This window comes from Aotus nancymaae, unplaced genomic scaffold (assembly GCF_030222135.1).
Source record: "Aotus nancymaae isolate 86718 unplaced genomic scaffold, 86718_ANA_hifiasm-v0.15.2.pri h1tg000044l, whole genome shotgun sequence".
NCBI lineage: Eukaryota > Metazoa > Chordata > Mammalia > Primates > Aotidae > Aotus > Aotus nancymaae.
In genome coordinates, this window is record NW_026988458.1 from 7,686,834 (window position 1) to 7,703,762 (window position 16,929).

At 40.1% G+C, this 16,929-nt stretch overlaps 1 pseudogene; it reads right to left on the reverse strand.

Moving 5' to 3' along the window:
• Positions 1-6,855: 6,855 nt before the first annotated feature.
• LOC105709111 (large ribosomal subunit protein uL29-like) lies at positions 6,856-7,253 on the reverse strand (annotated as a pseudogene).
• Positions 7,254-16,929: the final 9,676 nt, after the last annotated feature.

The following is a 16,929-nucleotide window of genomic DNA, read 5'->3' on the forward strand; positions in this document are numbered from 1 at the left end:
AAATTATTGAGTAGGCAACCAATAGCATCTGCTATATTTTACATTAAACAAAGTAACCACACAAATGTCATTAAAATCCGACTACATGTGTATATATTACCAATTGGATAAATAAAAATAGATTTGTAATCTACTCCAGTTTAGCCTTGCTCCCACTGAGCCACCCAAATTACTGTTGCTAAAGTTACGATCATGATGCTGAAACTACTAGGTCCTTCTCAGTAGGCATCGTCCTTGACCTTTCTGCAGCCTTCTGTGATTTGAGTTTTCCTGAGATTGTCTTTTCTCCTGGCTTCTGACACATCACACCCTTCTGCTTTCTTCTTCCCTCTCTACTTACTCTTTACACTTTTTCTTTGCTTGTCTATTCTATCCCAGTTGTTCTCAACTAGGGGTGATTTGGAGCCCCGGGGGACATTTGGCAAAGCCTGGAGACATCTTTGGTTGCCATGATTAAGAGGAGGCTGCTAACATCTGGGAGCAGAGGCTGGGATGCTGCTGAGCATCATGCCATGCACAAGGCTTCTCCCACAGCAAAGATCATCTGGCTTCAGAGGCCAGCAAAGCCAGGACTAGGAACCCCGAACCAAGCTTCCTCTAACAGGGCTCCTCAGGCATCAGCGCTGGCCCTTCTCTTCCCATTCTACCTTCTCTCCCCAGATCATCTCATCTTTCCCCACAGTTCAAAATACCATTTATATACTAACAGGACCTATTTCATTACATTTTCAGATCTGATTTCTTTTCTGACTTCCAAGTCTAGATGTTTAACTGTATATTTAAAAGTTACATTTAGATCTTATACAGGCATCTCAAACTTAGTGTTTTCAAAACTGATTTGACCATTCATCCCAAATGCTCTCCTCTTCCTCGATTCTTCATTTCAGGAGTTATCATTCACTCCACTGTGGAAACTAGAGGCCCATGAGTCCTTCTTGAAACCACCATTTCCACAACAATCACCATGTTTGTGGCCCAGCACTGAGACCTACTTCTTTTATCTCCAAAATTACTCTGATCCAGGACACTCCTCCCCATCTGACTGCCACCACCCTGGTTCCAGCACTGTCACCTCTTATTTATTTATTTATTTTGGTAGACCATGGGTCTTTCTATATTGCCCAGGCTGGTCCTGAACTCCTGGCCTCAAGCAATCCTCCTGCCTTTGCCTCCCAAAGTGCTGGGAGATCACAGGCATGAGCCACTGTGTCCAGGTCACTGTTACCCCTTAACTGGCCTTCTGTCCTTGCCTCCAGGCTGGTCTCCAGACATTCACTTCTGCTCCCCTCTAGTCTGTTCTCCAAATAGTAGTGAGGCAGACCTTGTGAAGCCGGACCTGCCACACCCATTGCACTTCTGACAGAAAACCTAAAATCCTCAAATCAGCCCATAACCCTCCTCTGTGGCTTCAGTTTTTGATGCCTCCTGTATGTATTTCCTAGAGCTCCCACATCAAAGTTCAGTACTAAAAACGAGGTGGCTTCTGCAACAGAAATGTGTGATGCTGACAGTCTAGAGGCTAGAAGTCTGAGATCAAGGCATGGGCAGGGCTGGGCGGGAAGCGTCAGTTCCAGACCCCTCTCCTCGACCTGTGGATGGTCCTCATGTTCACATGGTCACTTCCCTGTATGCATGTCTGTCTCCAAATTTCTCCTTCTTATAGGGAAACCAGTCATGTGGAATTGGGACCCACCCTAATCACCTCGTTTTAACTTGATTAGCTCTATAAAAACCCTGTTTCAAACAAGATCACGCTCATAGGTACGAGGGGTTAGGACTCCAACATAGGATTTCCGTATTGTGGATTTCTGTATCTGTTTCTTCGGTCTAGAAGACTCGATTCCTTACTCTCTGCTTCATTAGCATCCGTTCCGTTCCGCCTGCAGGACGCAGGGTAAATGTGGCTTCTTCCGACAAGTCATCCTTGATGCCTCCTGTAGGTCAGGTCCCCTGTGACACTCACTCACAGCACCTTCTGCTTTGACTCCCTGTGCTTGTAGCAATTCTAAATTATATATTTAGGTGGGGATTTTTTTTGTTTGTTTGCTGTGTTTCTCTCCTGCATAGTTTATAAGTTCCATGAAAACTAAAACCATGTCTAATTGGTTCATCACTGTATCCCCAGTGCCTACGCAGTGGTCTACAGAAAAGTGCTTACACATTTATTGAGTTCACATATATTAAACATCATCGCTTTCTTAGTCTTCTTTCATCTTCGCTTTTGATGTCATTTATTTTTTTCTGAGAAGGAACAGTTTTCAAATTTTCTCACTAGTGTTTCTAGGTAAACCACAGCAAGCTGAGTACACGAAGCTGTGGACGTGGAAGCTGGGGAGGTGGGTTGGGTTCCTCACCAGCCAGGTGACCTTTTACCACCCGGAGGTACATCTGTGTTTCAGAAAGGTCACTGATGACTGTGTTCTGTGAACATTTATGTTGGCTTTTTATTAATCCACAAAGGTTACATCTTTGAATGCCAACATTCTTTCAAATAAAAGTTTATGAAACCTTGCCTGCAGTAAGACCAATGCATATATAGATTGAATAAATGCATGCGCAATTTCTTTACTTTTTCTTGGTATTGTATCAATTCAGTTTGATAACACAAATTATTTCACACTGATTAGAAGACACTCATTTTCTCTATATATACTAATATAGAAATGTATATATCTTGTGTTTGTATATCTGTGTATATATGTGTATCTGTATCTGTATGTGCACATATATATATATATATATATAGAGAGAGAGAGAGAGAGAGAGAGAGAGAATTAGGTGTCAATTAGAGCTACTTGGTCTAAGCATTGTTCCAGTGTCTTCAAAGTAACTGTGCGTAGGTCAATTGTCTTGGTATATGTCTGTCACCTAAACCATTAAGTTTAAGGGATCTGTAGAAGCTATTGGAGGACTGGTACAGCTCTTTCTCCATGACTTTTCCAGTCGAAATGAAGACATCACTATCAGTAACGCTGCACCTGCATGCATGCCAACGTTTCAGCTCCACTCCACCCCCAGGAGGAAACCTCCTTCCATGGACTTTATGTATTGGAATGCTTTCATACTAAGATACTGAAATATACATACATGCACACATATATACATACATGCATACACATATGTACACACGTGTATATATATCACATAGGAAAACAAGTATGTTGTTACTAATAAACTCAAGCAACTTAGTATGAAAGCTTTCCCATACATAAAGTCCATGGAAGGAGGTTTCCTCCTGGGGGTGGAGTGGGGCTGAAACGTTGGCATGCACGGCAGATGTGGCATTACTGATAGCAATGTCTTCATTTGGACTGGAAAAGTCAAGGAGAAAGAGTTGTACCCAGTCTTTCAATAGCTTCTACAGATCCATTAAACTTAAAATAGATTAATCTCTAGAGACAGTCAACTTCCCGGACACAGCAATTACAGTGAAAGATGGCAAGCCCAAGACATCCATTTAATGGAAACCTACCGCCCGATACGGCTGCTCCATAATTCTAGTTCTCATCCTGTGCAGGCTGCTTCTCCATCTCTGCTGCCAAGCTATTCAATGCCAACTTGTTCTCCAGCCTGAAAAGGCAGAGAGGGATGAATTTCTGAACTTTGCAGGGTGTTCATCTGGAAATGAGGCTAAATTAGGAGACCTTGAAAAACATTAAATCAACTTTAAAAAATAGTAAATGAAACCTAGGAAAACAAAATATAGTTTAGGTGATATATATCAAGACAATTGACCTGTGCACATTTGCTTTGAAGATACTGGAACAGTGCTTAGACCAAGTAGCTCTAATTTACCCAAGGACTGAAAGCAAAAACACATAATTACATATTTTCAAAAGTTTGTTTTATGAGAAATATATTCTAAAACAAAATTCATCAAGTTAAAGTTGGATTCATGTTTAACTGGTAGAGTTCAAAGAAACTTTTATAAGCTACAGAGAGTTTGGTAAGTATAACCTATTCATTCATGTTTAAAATTAGTTATTTATTGAGAACCACTTACAGGGCAAGTTATCTTCCAAAGATAGGAGGAATGTCCGAACTGAAATGGTAATTTACAGGCAATTGGATCTTGTCCTGCTTCCTCAAGAAACAGAGATCTAGAGAGAAGACACTCATTTTTCCATCCTGTGTTATGGTAGTTTGTTGTTATTACAGAATACTATATTTCTCCTGAAAAAAAAAAATTTACGAAGTGTCTAACGTAGGTAGCAGCAATGTCCCAGGGAATCTGGCCACTCTTCAAAGGCTTTGAAAGTTGTGTGCATTTTCACGGGGCTGCCGGGCGCGCAGTCCTTCTGGAACATGTCACTTTGTTATTCTTCAGGGCATCGTGCAAGACTCATTGCCTACGGCTAATATTCCCAAATGCATGTGGATGGATTGGAATCCTCTGCTTACCATAAAAAGGCATGTGTATTTTGATTCAATGTTCCAGTGAACATTGTTCTACTACTTTTAATAGAAACCTCATGAAAATAAAAAATATTCTGAAGTTATAAGGATGTATGTGAATATTGAAGTTAAATACAATAGGCAACTGTAAATAATTTAACTTTAAATAAAATACCTGACAGCCAAGTCTAAGATTAAATAGAATGTTTACTTTTCTCCCCAGTTTATGATTCTCTGTTCTCTTTCAATTCCTTATTTACAAGCCAAGTTCCAACTGTTAGCCAATAATTTTGTATTTTATATTCAACACATTTAATTTTCCTAGAGCTATGAAATAACATGGACAACCTTCTACAACTTATTTGACTGTCTTTTTTTTTTTTTCCATCAATTTTGGATCCATAATTGCTTTCTCACACCTCTTGCTGGTTCATCAGAATCTGTCTAGATGAGGCAGTCTTACGGCTGCAAAGCTGTTTAGTCATTATATTGAATTAGTAAAACGATATGCCCCATGCACCAGAATTTTCACCTAGGAGCTTGTATTCACAGCTTCCATTGCTTCCTTAGTGTCATCTTTTTTTTTTTTTGAGATGGAGTTGCACTCTATCACCCAGGCTGCAGTGCAGTGGCAGGATCTCAGCTCACTGAAACCTCTGCCTCCTGGGTTCAAGCAATTCTCCTGCCTCAGCTTCCCAAGTAGCTGGGACTACAGGTGCCCACCACCATGACCAACTAATTTTTTATTTTTAGTGGAGATGGGGTTTCACCATGTTGGCCATGCTTTTCTCAAACCCCTGACCTCAAGTGATCCTCCTGCCTCGGCCTCTCAAAATGCTGGAATCACAGACATGAGCCACTGCGCCCAACCTGCGTTGTCTTTTTAAAAACCATTAAAGAGAGGAGAATGTCTAAAGCTGTGGATCTATTTGATATTATCACCCTTAGCGGGACATGGAAAGTAACACCTATGTTTCCTGAGTGCTTTCTATATGCTACTAACACTTCCAGGCTTTTTAAATGTTTTTGATCATTTGATCTACATTTTAATAAAAGTATTACCATCTTCTTAAATAAACCATTTAAGTTTCATTATGTTTGAACAGAATATGTGCTTAGAAAAAATATCAGTTTGATTTCTTTTCCTAAGCCTTCAGACTCAGTAAACAGTAATATCTGGTAACGTCTGGTTGAACTTGTATGTTAAAAAAACACCAAAAGTTTGTGATCTTGTACTTGGCACTCTCCTGCTCAGGAAACGTCAGGAACAAATTCCCAGTGCTTGGATTTCTGAAAGTGATAACTTCTGAGGCGTGCACCAGTGTTTGAATAAGTAGGTTTGACTTGTTTAAAGTTTCAACCTTTCACCATGCAGACGGCAGCCTGGATGCATGCCTACCAGTGTCAGGTAGGACTGTAATAGCTGACGAGGCCATGAGTGCTTCTTTCTCATTTTGTGAGTGTGAGACTTAGTGGATTACTGTATGGGAACCCGGCAAGCACTGTTTTCACCTGGGGTGGTTATGGAGGGCTGTTCCATTATTTGGGAGTGGCTTCCAAGAAACACTTGCTGTCAGATTCTCTATTGTCAGTGACTCATTTATGTGACAATCCAGTATGCTCCTGGCAGTGACAAAGTCCTTGGGATAACAGTGCTTTGGGGCTCACCTCTTACCAACAGGTGTGGGCCACAGCACAGTCCATCTTGCATATTAAATGCTCTTACGTATTTGTCAATTTTACTATTATCACTATAAGTGGCAGAAAGAGAGAATTAAACCATTATTCTTTTAAAAACTATCACAAAAAATTTCTTATTACTAATCAGTAAACAGGATTTTCCACTGCTCCAGTTACTCCAGGAGAACAAGGCAGGGAGTTTAGGAAACTCCATTTGATCCTTCAAACCCCCAAAGTTGTCTTCCGTCCTGTGAAAGACAACTTGAACATACGAACCACGCAAAGCCTGGCAGTATTAAAGGTTCATGCACTTTCTCCAAAGGGCCCGCCCTGTGCCAGGGGCTTGTTGAGGGTCCACATCTCTTATTCATCTTTTAATGAATCTTACTATAAGGAAAGCAATGGGCTCTGAGCCTGGAAGGGAGACACGAATAAGAAATAAGACACAGACTTGGCAGCAGCATGTACACCAAGCCGTTCACACAGCACACGAAGTTGCTGACGTCTTGGACTGGGAGGAAGGAAGCCCACTCGTGGTCACCGCAGCTGACCTCCACATTCCCAGCGTGAAGGAGACTCACATTTCCTGAATACCCAATATACGAACATATTAGTTCAGTAGGGCTTCCATAACAAAGTATCGCAGACGGGTCCCATGAACACCTGAAATGTATTTCTCGCAGTTCTGGAGGCTGGAAGTCCAAGATCAAGTGACGGGCGTGTTTTTCTTCTGAGGCCTCCCTCCCTGACTCCTAGATGGTCTCTTTTTCCTGCGTCTTTTCATGATCTTTTTAGTCTATGTGTCTGTCTCTTCATTTTTTCTTTTCCCTGCAGTGTGTACAGGCGCTCCTAACACTACTGCTTCTTGGTCTTTGGGTACCCCTCACGTTTGTTGAGCTGGTGGCGCCTGGCGCGAGTCTTCCAGGCCCCAGGGCCAGGGGCTTGTACTTCTTGCCCTTGTAGAATTTCCTGAGGTTTTCTTTCTGAGTCTGGTTAATAACGGTGAGAACACGGGCCATGGACTTGTGGACGACTCAGATCTTGGAGAGCTCGGAGGCCGCGCTGCCCGTCACTTTGGCAACTTGGAGCTGGCACGGCTCCACCTTCAGGTCACCCAGCTGTTTCAGCAGCTCCTCCTCCTCCTTCTCGAGAAGGTCTCCAGACTTGATCTTGGTCATTGCTTTGCAGGCCGCCCATTAATCTTTTTTTTTAAATAAAGATTAATAAAGATTAATCCGATCACATTGGATTAGGGCAAACCCATGTGACCTCATTTTACCTTAGTTACTTCTTTGAAGACCCTATCTCCAAATATAGTCATGTTCTGAGGTACTGAGTCTTCAACATGTGAATTTTGAGGACAGGGTCCAGCCAATAAACTTTGCCAAGTCTTTTATACATATTATTATTTCACTTACTCATGACAAAATTCCTCCACGGGAAATGCTATCATTGACATTTGCAAATAAACAAATCGAGGAAGTAGAATAGAAAAATGCAGAGATTTCAGGCTTTCTAATGGGGCCGATTTCCAATCCAAGCAATTCCATGCAGGCTATGTGAACTTGGCTAACTTACTTAAACTCTGAGCTTTGTCACAGACACAAAAGACGGATTTTGGTAAAGAATCAGCCTTCTCTAATAATACAATGCCACCTGCCTGTAGTTAGGACAAAGAAAGTTAAAATCTCAACTATTAAGAGATCCTTACTATTTTTCTTCTATGGATAAGCAATTGATCACTTTCTAAATATGAAATGTTTTACAGGACAAATATTGGGATCATTTTAAAATGTATGTTGTCTGCATCCCTTTCAAAGAGGCTTCTCAAACTTTGGTAACATTAATAAAAGGCCCATCCTCCCTTCCTGTACGGATGATCATGAGGTCCTTTCTCCTATATCTTTATGAGCAAAGGCAGTGTTTTCCTGGAGGGAATATCTGGTTGAATTCACGTGTTTACAAAAAAAGCCTGAAGTCTTTTTTTGCTCACTGCAACCTCTGCCTCCTGAGTTCAAGCCATTCTCCTGCCTCAGCCCCCTAGTAGCTGGGATTATAGGCACCCACCACCACACCTGGCTAATTTTTGTATTTTTAGTAAAGACGGAGTTTCACCATGTTGGTCAGGCTGATTTCGAACTCCTGATCTCAAGTGATCCGTCTACCTGAGCCTCCCAAAGTGCTGGATTACAGGCATGAAGCGCCATGCCCACTGCAAAAGTTTTGATGAGGTAGCACCCTAAAGGTTGAGGATTTCAGTTTCTGATAAGGCATCTCCCTCATGTTCTTCATCTTTTTTTAATGATAAACTTACTTTGAATTCTGAGTGTGTGGACTTCCCATACCACAAATATTCTACCTCTTAGCGTTGCTGTACTGACTCTGAGATGATCTGCGAAAAGCAAATTGCTTGGGACACTGTCAATATTTTGGATGTAAAATGATGGAGGATAAACAGCAGGTGTCCTAGGATGTAATCTCTTCAGTTTCTCTCAGAATCCTTGAGTCTCAGAGTCAAGAACTTTCAATAGCTGCCGTCGCCGAGGTTTTATTATTTTGGAATCAATGAGAGTTAAAATACAATGGAACAAGATGAGGTTTTTCACATGATAATCCTATTTCGTTACAAAATTGGACACAAAGGTATTGATTAAAATTCATAACAAGGCTCATCATTACATAAATTTCTAAACTTCTGATGCAAATGAGGTACCATGATACTGATTACTTCCTTCAAGAAATGGAAGGTGAACTTGTACTTAAGGGAAGGATTACTCCTTTTTTTTCCCCTGGCATTTGCCTAAAATGGAAATTTTCCTGAAATTTTCAAATTTCAAATTTCAAATTTTCAAATTTTCAAATTTTCTTATTAATTGCAGTCACTACCTCTGGGAGTGAACCTTAGATGCTCTGTATCCCCAAGAAGGCTGTTTCTAGGGGGCTTCCAGAAGAACTTGGGCTAGCTGGGGTTCTTTTGCACTCAGCTGAGAAGAGGGAGTGGTTGCACCCTGCTTTCTAGGCCTTCCTCAGGCCTGGTGCTGGCAGGCGGGTGGGCAGGCAGGCAGGGAGGCAGGCAAGTCTCCTTTGAGGTGATGGCTACAAACTCTCGCAAATGTGCAATAGAAAGTGGAAAGGGAGCTACCTTCCAGAGACTGGGTTGGCTTAACCTTCCCCTCCCGCATTTTACTTTTCCCTATAAAGATGTAAAAAGGCCAATCTTCCCCTTGGGGCTGGTCTCAGCAGCCACTAGGATAAAAGATACTGTCTTGAGTGACTTTCCAAGCCTGGGGCTAAGTCTGGAGGTCAGAAAGGGTTAGGAAAGCCCCCAAAGGGAATTCATTCTCCAATTCCCCTCCCTTTAGGTGTCTTTGGGTTGGCCTTTGTTTGCATTCAGGCTTTAGGAACCTTTGTTTTCAGTTGGGCAGGGCTTTTTACTGGTATCCACATTGTGATGTGTGTAGTGGGCTCTGAATTTTAGATGTGTTTGCTCCATTTGGTTTTTACTCTTTTGACATAATTCAGTATCTGAGTCATTGCCTTTCCCTGTATTTGAGCTCGGACTAATAGCTACTAGGATGAATGGATAACACTTACACAGTGCTTACAACACATCAGGCTCTGCTCTGAGAGCTCTACCAACTTTACCAGGCTTTATCAACTTATTAATGGAGATTTCCAGGTTTCCAGTCTGCAGAATCTTTCACATCAGGGCAATCTGTATTTTCAAATTCAACCAATGCAGGTAAGAGACTCACATGGTGCAAAGCATAGATACAAAGAAGAGGAATTGAGTCCCTGCCCTTGCTGAGCCTCCAGTGTGAGGAGGCTTGAGAATGGGGCTTGCAGGTAACTGTTTCACGTGGCAGGTTTTGATGGATGTAGAGAGAAGCAGAGATGAAGTACTAAGGGAGGCTCAAAGGAAGGGAGGAACTCACACTGGGCTGTGATCATCAAAAAAGAGCCACTTTGGGGAACAGCAAGTATTTCAAATGGCAGCAGTGGAGAGGAGCCTGAGAATCAGGAGCCATGTGCAGGCACCAGAGGGAAGCTCAGGCTTGTGCAGGGGCAGGGATAGCCTACTCCTGACCTCCAAAGCTAGGACGGTAGAAGGCACGGTAAACCCTGGGGGTTTTCCTAAGGGCAAACAACAGAAGAGTTGTTTATATTAAATGATAAAGTGTAGAGCCAGGAGGAAGAGTGAGGAAGCTACTGTAACAGTCAAGCAGAGAGGAATGAACCTGGAGACAGGGCAGTTGCAATGGAAATCAAGAGCTCAAAGCAAGTTTGGGCTGCTGAATCTCACATACCAGGCGAGGAAGAAGGGAGGATCTGTCACTATTCCAGAACTTTTAGGGCTGGCATAATGGCGTCATTGTTTATAGAAATTGCACAGTTAGGTGGGATGTATGCATGTGTCACTCCACACAGGGGAGGATAATTAGATTTGGTTTGGACTTGTTGAGTTCGAGGTCCTGCTAAGACATTAGGACAGTAGAGACACACCAAAATGAGCAAGCCACCTCTCTCCCAGTGAAAGTCTTATTGGAAAAGAAATGCACAGAGTAAATATAGTCATTCAACTATGTCATAGTCTTCCACAAAAAGACAAAAAAAAGTTATCAAGAGAGTAGAGTTCTTAAAGAGGTCTGTAGCATGACCTCACCTAGTTATTTTCTATTTTATACATATATATGTATATGTGTGTGTGTGTGTTTTATGTCATTTACCTTTGAATAATTCACATGAAAATAAAAGTTATAGATGTGTGTTTTGCTACTACTAAATACAGAAAACACAAACAAAAACAAAATCAAAACTGTCAATGGACTCACCACCCAAAGGTAAAAACTGTGAACACTTCACTGTGTTTTCATTTGTTGATAGGTTTCAATGTGTAAGTTTCCCCCTGCATAACTGTAATTTTTAAATCATTAAAATGATTCTGACCTGCTTTTAAATGGGCTGTTGATCGACTGTTGTATACACTCCCTGTGTAATCATCTCCCACTGAATATCTTTAGGAAACTTAGAAAGAAATTATAATAAGATAGAAAATATAGCTGATAGAATTTTGCCTATTCTTTGGACAATCCCCATAACTTTTTTTTTTTTTTGCTGCTTTGCAATTTTCCAGTGTTTGTACATCTATTAAATTAAATAGAAGCTACTAGCATCTATTTTTATGTGTATATCCTCAGAATGGTCAGTAAATTTACATTACTTATGAAAATCAAGTACAGCCCCAGATGCTAACAATAGTATAGTCTGTCATAATTCCACATTTACATCCAATGTACATTGGAAAATATTAAATTTTCCGCCAAGCTTCCATAAAATCTAAGGAGTATACGGGAAATGCTTTGCAGTTTCCATCATTAAGGTAGATGAGACAAAAAAAGAAATTAAACTCAAGTATTCGTAAATATTTTGAAGTTATTAGGGTAAACAAAATTCCTTTCTCATGCCTTTTCTACTTTCAACCAAAGGAAAAACACGATTAGTTCTCTTTTGTTTGTTTATATTAGAGGATATTGACCCTAGAAGCAAATACCGACCACACCTGTGAGAGTGCTCCTAGGACATTTGACATCCAGGTGGAGCTGATCCCTGGAGGAAGTTAATCTGTAGGGATTGGCTTAATTTTTACTCATCTCCTCAGACTTTTGTTTGCCTTGGAAAGTATCCTGAGGGACAGGATCCTTTAGGAAGCTTTTCAAGAAGCCCCCTTAAAAATATTTTTTTTCCCTGTAAGGCCAGGAAGTGCCATTTTGCCCAAAATAACTGGAATTCAAACCTCAAAAAGGCTGCATTCGTTTGAAATTTTGAAGTGTCCATTCAAGAAGGTTTTATATTTTGTAATGCTTTCTTTTTCCATGGCGTATGGAAGCATACAATTTGAAAGTTACACTTGTTTAATATCCATATTCTAGTTTCGTATCTGTGTTTTATCTGGTAACATTTAGTCCTAATATATGTAGGCTGGGGACAGGATGGAGTGCAATATGAAAACCACATATAAACTATATGTTTATAATCACATATACGGCAATGATTTTTTTTTCATTTTATAAAAATCAAGTTATTTTCTTATTAATGATAAAAACATCCTAACACTTTGTATAATAAATTGCTTTTTGTGAACTATTGGAAGATAACTCTGGGAATTAGTCTATTTTTTTGTACTCACTGGAGGTACTGCTGTTCAAACAATATCCTCCCCATTTATGATCAGAGCCAAAATGTTTTTAAAACAGGATGCAAAATATTACAACGTCTCATTATGGGGTTGAGGTTTCCTTTAACATCATGTTTATGGATTTGAGAATCAAGTCAAGATAATAATTGAAGGGTTGTCTGTCCTCAGCAGTTGACACGGGGGATGAGGGAGGAGCGTGGTTGCACGCGGTTGGCTCTGCCCTCCTCAATGCGAAGGAAAGCGATGCCCAAGGGTTGCCTTTGTAAAGTACCCTCTTGATTTGTTCCTCAAAATTTTTAAAAGATTTACAAGGTGTCTACCTACCCATTTTATTTTAATGCTAATTTAGAGTGGGCTGAACAGGACATTTGATGTGTGGTCCCGTTCACGTGCATAATGGGTTCAGGCTGGCTCTGCGCTTTGAAAAGCGAATGTCTTTCATGTGCTTGGTTGGTCAACTTTAATTGGGGAGGTGCTCAACTCTCCATTTCATGAGAACCCCACCAACCAAGAACAAAAGTGAGACTCTTAATTCCTATAAAAATGGAAAAATACAAGTCATTTAAAGTCATAACTCAAAGAAATCCACCCCAAGAAAGAAACCTGGGGGTCAAGAGCCCATATTCTTTGACAAACAGCAATAAAGATGTCCACCAGATATTTAGTGATATTCGGAAATGATTCTGATATTCAGAAATTGTTGGAAATAGCTAATGCATGCAGGCCTGAATACCTAGGTGATGGGTTGATAGGCGCAGCAAACCATCATGGCACATATGTACCTATATAACAAACCTGCATGTTCTGCACATGTATCCTGGAACTTAAAATTAAGACCGAAAAAAAAAAAAAAAAAAGAGATTGTTGGAAGTTGTGGGAATAGCTGCTTGTGATTTAGCACTTCCCTGCCAGGTTCCTTATCAACATTATCTAATGTAATGTTCATAACAACCGTATGGGATAGGATTTATTACTAACATTGGAGAGTTGAGAAAATAGTCTTAAAGGTTAAATAAACTTGGCCCACATTTCCCAGCTATTTAAGGGGTGAAGCCCTGACCTGAACCCCACAGCTCCTCCTTACACAAAGCCCCTGCTTTTGCTTAATTTTTATTCTCTTTCTTTCTGTTTTGGGATCTAGTATTCTGAATAATTTAAGACACATCCAAAAAAAGGCATCTTATCCAAATTAAAAGTAATTTGATACAGAACAGATAGATTTCCTATATACTAGATTTCTTAAGAAGCAAATTCTTTTAAAAAAGTTTTTGTAGGGATGAGTTGAGAAACTCCCTATTGGGAAACTCTGCTCACTATCGGGGTGCAATCTACCTGTGTAACTAACTGGCACATATATCCCCTTTCTTTAAAACAAAAATAGAAACTTTAAAATTTGACTAAAAATGATGTTTTTCAAGCATAATAAATATTCTCACATTATCTAATCCTTTATATAAATTGTAACTAAAAGCAGCTTGAACTTAGGAAATAAAAGGAAGACATTGGGGTTTTCCCATTGCAGAGAAAAGTTGCTTTATTCCACCACTTGGAAAAGACATCATTGTAAAAGCTTTGGGAGTGGTATCAGGCCATCTAGAGAGCTTATATTTTAATCAGTCGCATATGACTTCCCTCACAATGGATGAGCTGTGCAGCTGGGTGCGGGTATTGAAGGGCGATCTGCCAGCCTCTTTACTCATCAAGCCTGAGTTTTCTTTCTGGATTTAAGAGGTCCTGGAGTCTTAATGATATTCATCTGTTATCACTTTTGGCTTAAACAGCTAATGACAGTGCATTTTATGTTTGATCAGTTCTTCTGTCCCGAAGAACGTGAAAACAGAGCAAGATGCTGGCACCACGAGACATCAGGAGAACTGGGACTCTGATGGGGTACAGTGTCCCTGCACTGTATTTTAACAAATGACATATTGATCCATGCCTGCTTAGGAAACCAGTGGGGGGCAAAGCTGCTGAAAACTTTCAGTGCTTTTTAAATAGGCAAACACATTTATAAAGCGATATCTTTGTAATGATTCTCAGAAGCACATCACTGTCTTTATGTGGAGAGTGATTTAGAGTAATTAAATACAGTAGTCAGTGGGACAGAAAATGGAAAATTACTAGAATAAATTGAATATATTTTCTCATTTGCAAAAGAAAACAGACACCTTTGGTGATTAGGACCCACTCTCTTCAAGAAGAGACAATTAACTCTTTTTCACTTTGTTTCCAAGAAAAGATACTCAATGATGTAGTACCCTATGTTGGAATTCAACTCAGAGCATTTTGTCAATCTCTTGATTTAATGACGGATGTTTAAACCTAAAGGCATTGCAGAACAAACTTTAAGAAGGCTATATACCAGATGTTCTCAATATTGTCATTTTGAGATGCAAAAAAAATTTTTGTTTCACATTGCCATGGGCAAAAAGCAAATCTGTTGAAGGAGTTGTGGATGACGCAGAGCTAGAGCGTGAAGAGGAATCCTAAATTGTATTTGTATTCTAAAAACGAAAGCTCACCCACTGCAAGTGACGGTTTTCTGGAAATTCAAGAGATCAGGTTCACTTTTCTTATGACTTGCATATTATTTTGAGCAAGTGAAATGTGAGTATTCCCGTGGTCAGAACACAGAGACGGTAAAAAGCTCAGCATTCACAGCTGCGAGGCCAGGAGGTGACACGCAGCAAAGTAACCTCAGACCTTTTCATCTTCAGCCACACCTGCTTCTCCTGTCGCTCCCCAGGGTGAAGCAAGTGGCCGTAACTTGGTGGTCCCACAATCTGTTTCCCTGACCAGCAGGCAGTAGGTGGGGGAAATGTAAAGTCACAGCTGTTACTTAAAAAAAAAAAAAATCAAAGTTCTGAAATTCATATACCTGTAATGAGTGTATAAATACCAAGCACCTTTGCCTACTTAGTGGATTCTACTTGTATATTTTGTCTCCCTTCCCCCAATTTTTCCTCTTCAAAGCAACTTCTGAAGTTCATTTTAACCAGACTTCTCTTGTAAAACAAAAGGAATTTGGGGACAGGCAACTCAGTCCCAGTCCTTACCCCGTCTGAATGTCAAGGCATTTCTAGTTCCCTGATTTGGAGAAACAGCTGTCTTCATGGCCATTGCTGTTTTCTGCTTTTTTATGTATACATCACTGCACGTTATTAACCAGGAGATATGAAGCAACCCGCCCTCACCCAAATTGTACATTGTTTTTAATGTAGACAATGATATTTATAAAGCAAAATGAAAAATCAGTTTAATTATTGCAAAAATAATCATTTTTAAAGATTTGTCAGAATAGGCTTGTAAGTATCAACTCCCAAATGACACCGGCTTAAAATAAGAAAGATTCATGTCTGTCCTGGGTCGTGGCTTTGTCCCTCTATTACCCAGGTAGCTGGAGTGGCCACCATTCTGCACACAACTGGTTGCTATACCAGAGAAAAAGACAGCTCTGGAGGGATTTGCACCCCCAGGGAAACAGCCCAGAAGCGACCCATCACTTTTACTTACAATGCATTGGCTGGAACCAGTCACTGATCCCACTCAGTACCAGGAAGTACTGAGGAAGGGGGAGGGAACCAGAAATATTCTTCAAACAGCAGGAAATTGTTATCAATCTGTAGGGAGTGAACCCAGTGAGCTCCTTCATACCCATTCTGACTTTGAAGTAACTTATGCTGCCTTTCAGTGGTTATTCTCAGAAGTGTTAATATCTATTTTGGTGAGCGTGCACGATCATTAGATCTTTTTGTTTCCTCTTAATGAAAAGTTATAAACAAAGGCCTAAAAGATTTTGTTCCTATGAATGTTTAACTTCACAGGCTTTAAGGGATCTCAATAGTTACAGGTTGATAGGACTACGTCCCATAGTCTGGGCATGTAGATAAAATCTAGTGCAAGAAATCTCAAAAGACTTTTAAAATCCGGCCAAATTTTGTCAGCTCTTTCCCATAGAAGGTTCATAAGCTTGTTTCATTATTTCATTTCTTAAAAATGGTATGAAATTTATAAAAAGCACCTAGAGAAAGATGAGTTAAAATAATACATTGTTGTATGAAAATTGACTCAACTCTTCTGCATAGCTCCTATTGGGTTAAAATGCTAATTATGATATTTTCACTTTTGAGAACTTCAGAAAGATTTCTTTTGTGCAACTGTTGCCAAAAAATCAGCATGAATGGGGAGCTTTCTCTGAGCTCTGTGTATTGTACTCAGTGTAAGAGAGAACAGCAGGACAGCCTGTGGTGGGCTGCCTCATCTATTTTTGTTTCACTAACTACATTCTAGTAAAGACACATAATAATTGCAACATAACAGAAGCTTTATGTTCCTACATAATGATTAAAGAATATCAATAATGTAGGCTCCAAGGCAGAGAACAGACACAGCGCTATTTCCTTTTCAGTCTGGAAGAAGCCAAAATGAACTATCAATGAAGGTTATGGTCCATCAGCCTAGAAATCAATAGAAAAACAAGTCATTGCACAGCACAATTCATCCAAATTGCAAGGGTCTTTATGAAATCTTTAGGAGCAGAAATATATCTTTCCAAGTACACTTTGATTTTAGAGCATTTCCAGCATACCAGATAGCAAAACTGTACTTTGCTGAAGTGCTACAATATCAGAACAGCCACTAAGTTATGGATTTGAAGT